The sequence below is a fragment of the Varanus komodoensis genome, unplaced genomic scaffold (assembly GCF_004798865.1).
Source record: "Varanus komodoensis strain SLA01 unplaced genomic scaffold, ASM479886v1 scaffold93, whole genome shotgun sequence".
In the NCBI taxonomy this organism is placed as follows: domain Eukaryota; kingdom Metazoa; phylum Chordata; class Lepidosauria; order Squamata; family Varanidae; genus Varanus; species Varanus komodoensis.
In genome coordinates this window covers 200741-204755 of record NW_025336635.1, presented here as the reverse complement: position 1 = coordinate 204755, position 4015 = coordinate 200741, and positions in this window count along the sequence as shown.

Below are 4015 nucleotides of genomic sequence, written 5' to 3'. Positions count from 1 at the left end.
CACCCCAAAATTCTCCAGCTGGTATAACCCACGACATCTCCTTTTCCGTGGACCAACAGTGCATTTCCATTGCTTCTGCCCTTTATTTCCATGACTACTGTCCATCCAACATTGCAATGCCTGCTTTTTCGCTGCCCCCCAGACGATCTACTGGTCCTCCCGTCAGCTGTGGACTCTCTGGGGTCGGGTTAACACATGTGGTAGAGCAAGGTGGCACAATGGGCAGGGGATGGTTTCTGCTGACACAACCCCAAATTTGAGTACAAATCCTCAAGCTGGTGCTTGCATTCAGTTTGTACAAATGTTCCCATTTGGTTTGATGCTCATTTCAAAAGCACAAACACATGCAGAAGTTATGCATGCTTCAGTCTGGGGAAATGGGCTGCAACTTTGAGAATCTGTGCAAATTTGGAGATTTTGGGGTGCAACATTCCCATTCAGCAATGATCATGCTGTTTTCCTGTTCACGCAAAAAGAACAGCAATCGCAAGCACTGATCTCTGAGAATTTTGGTGAGCAGAAACACCATTCGTTCATGTGTTCTGGAAGGGACAGCACCTTTGAAAAGCTCCCCTTTGTCACCGCAAAAGCAGCCTTCCTGAAGCCAGAAAGCTAGTTCAGCAGAAAGAAAAATTCTGCCCTGGCCATTTGCTGGCTTTGGACTGCGATGAGAATAAGAGAGTTGGAAGGCATTCCAAACTGTGCCTCTGCTGGTGGGGCAGGGATAGGATCTGCCTAAGAGGCTACACCACTCCTGCTGCCCCCCCCCCCACCGCATTGAATACCTCAACACACCATTCATGAGGCTGTTATGAAATGTCAAGATTGGCTGAGAAGGCTCAGAATGTCTTACACTTTGTGTTCATTCTAGGAGGAGGAGGAGGAATAAGCAATTCGGATCATGCAATTAGTAAGTTCTCTATCAGAGAAGAATATTCACCCCTTCCTGCCTATTCACTGCAACTGATATGCATGCATATAGATTGACTCGCCTCCCAATTTGTCCTTCTCTTCTTTCTAGGCAACACCCATGATGTAGATGACACTCCCTGTTCCTTGCTAATCAGAGACAACAAATCACATTCTCAAATGACCACAGCTGATTCCTGGTGAATGATTTCCTCATAGAACATGTCACTTTCTCCTCTGTTTCAGAAAGCTTCATCATAATAAAAAAACATACAGAACATGCTGCTGATGTTTCATATTTCCAGGGAGTGCGCAGTAGCTTCTAGAAACATAGAAACAGAGCGAGTCAGAAGGGGTCTCCCGGGCCATCTAGTCTGACCTCCGGCACCAGCCAGCTCCGCTCACGACATGCCCACCATGTGGACATCCAGCCTATCCTTGAACACCCGCACCAATGGGGCCTCAACAACCTCTCATGGAAGCCTATTCCACACCCTCGGGGTCCTGACTGTCAGGAAGTGCTTCCTGGCATCCAAATGGAACCTTGGCTCCCTGAGCTTTGCTCCGTTGGAGCGCAGGGAGAACAGGTCTCTACCCACCTCTGTGGGACATCCCCTCACATACCTGTATGTCGCCAACAGATCCCCTCGGAGTCTCCTCCAGGCTGAAGAGACCCATTTCCCTCAGTCTCGCCTCATACCCCATCCCCTGCAAACTGGCCACCAACCTTGTGGCCCTACGCTGCACTGACTCCAACCTGGCTATATCCTTTCTGTAATGAGGGGCCCAAAACTGAGCACAATACTCCACTTGCAGGCGCACTAAAGTCGTGTAGAGTGGTAGTAATACCTCTCTTGATCTAGAAGCCACGCTTCTGGCTATGCGACCAAGAGTGGCGTTCACCCTCTTGACTACCGCATCACACCGCTGACTCATGTTTAGCCTGCAGTCAACCTGCACCCCGAGGTCCCTTTCACAAGTGCTGCTCTCCAGCCACTTGTCACCTAACCTGTACTTATGGCACCCATTCCTATGCCCCAAGTGCAAGACCTTGCACTTATCCACATTGAATGCCATCCTGTTGTCTCCTGCCCACTTCCATAGTCTGTCCAGATCCTTTTGGATCTGGAGTACCTGCTCCTCAGTTGTGGCCACTGCTCCAGTTTTAGTGTCATCTGCAAATTTGATCAGCAGACTGTTCACCCCTTCTTCCATGTCATTAATGAAAAGATTAAAAAGGATTGGCCCCAGGACAGAGCCCTGGGGGACCCCGCTTGTCACTGGCCGCCATCCTGATGATTCCCCGCTAATGGTTACCTTCTGCTTTCAGCCAGTCAACCATGCCCTAATCCACTGGACAGTGCTTTGGTGTATCCCAAAACTCCTCAGTTTCTCCACCAGGATATCATGGGGGCACTTTGTCAAAGGCCTTGCTGAAAGCCAGGTATACCACATCCACTGCATCCCCTCCATCTAGCCATCTCGACACCTTGTCATAGAATTCCACAAGGTTTGTCTGGCAGGACCTGTTTTTGCGGAAGCCGTGTTGTGTGGCTGTCAGCCTCCCTTCTCTATCTAGCATCACTAGATCCCTCCCTATTATGAGCCTTTCCATTGTTTTTCCTACAATGGACATAAGGCTAACTGGTCTTTAATTCCCCATGTCCTTTCTACTACCCTTTTTGAAAATCGGAACCACTGATGCCACCCTCCAGTCCTCTGGAACTTCACCTGTTCTCCACGAGGTCCCAAAAATGGAGGCCCGCGGGAGTGAGAGAACCCCTGCCAACTCTCTAAGTACTCTCGGGTGTAACCCGTCAGGGCCTGGCACCTTTGTAATGTCCAATGCCCTGAGGAGCCCCTCGACTTCAAGGGGGTGACTCTAATCTGTGCCCCTAAGTCCCCAGCCTCATCTAATCTCCTATGCGGATATCCCCCGTCCTGCTTTGGGGAGAACACAGAGGCAAAATAGTCATTTGGCATCTGTGCCAGTTCCCTCATATCAGTCACTGGATCTCCTTCCTCCTTATTTAGTGGTCCCACCACTTGTCTCCCCTTCCTCTTCCTATTTACATGCTGAAAGAAGCCCTTTTTGTTGCTCTTGATATTCTTGGCAAGTCTCAGCTCGTAATCAGCCTTAGCCTTGCGAAGAATCCTTCTGCAACGGGCCTCCTCCTCCCGGTATACCCTTTTGTCTATTTCCCCCAGTACCCATTTCCTACGGAGGTTCCTCTTTCGTCTAATCCCTTTAACAACCTCCTTTCGCATCCATGGCGGCACTCTCCTCCACCTCCCCACATTACTGACTAGAGGTATCGTCAAGGCTTGCGCCTCCAAAACCTCCCTTTTGAGTGCTATCCACCCCTCCTCAACTCGCTTACCTTCCAGTAACCTATCCCAGGAGACTTTCCCCAGTCTGGACTTCAGTTGGCCAAAGTTGGCCCTCTTGAAGTCCCAGTTTCTAGTGCTCAATCTGCTGCATGTCCCCAGTCCCCTGATCTCAAAGCAAAGGATGGAGTGATCACTCGCATCCAGAGCTCCCCTAATCTGTACTTCATCTATCAGCTCCTCCCTGTTGGTCAAGACCAAGTCAAGGATGTTTCCCTCCCTCGTCGCCTCTTGGACCCTCTGTGTGAAAAACCCTCCCTCTATAGCTTCTAGGAAGCGATGTGACCTGGCTGTCACCGCCGAGTGAGCCAAGTAATATCCGGGAGATTGAAATCTCCCATAGTTACTGTGTCCCTTCCCTGAGATATCCTTAGAATCTGATCTGTCAGGACTTCATCCAGGGTCTCAAGTTGACCTGGAGGGCCATAACATACCCCCCTTTCCCTGCCAGGTCTCTTTCCCTGTCAAAACCCCTACGTTTCACCCAGACTGCCTCTACCGAATCCCCATCTGTGCTGCATTCCATCTCACTGCATCCTATCCCTTCCCTGACGTATAAAGCCACACCCCCACCTCTCTTTCCCTTCCTTTCCTTTCTAAAAAGGTGATACCCTTCTATGTTCACATTCCAGACTTGCCTTTCATCCCACCAAGTTTCTGTGATCCCCACCAGATCATACCCTCCTATTCCCAGGAGAGCTTCAAGCTCTTCCTGCTT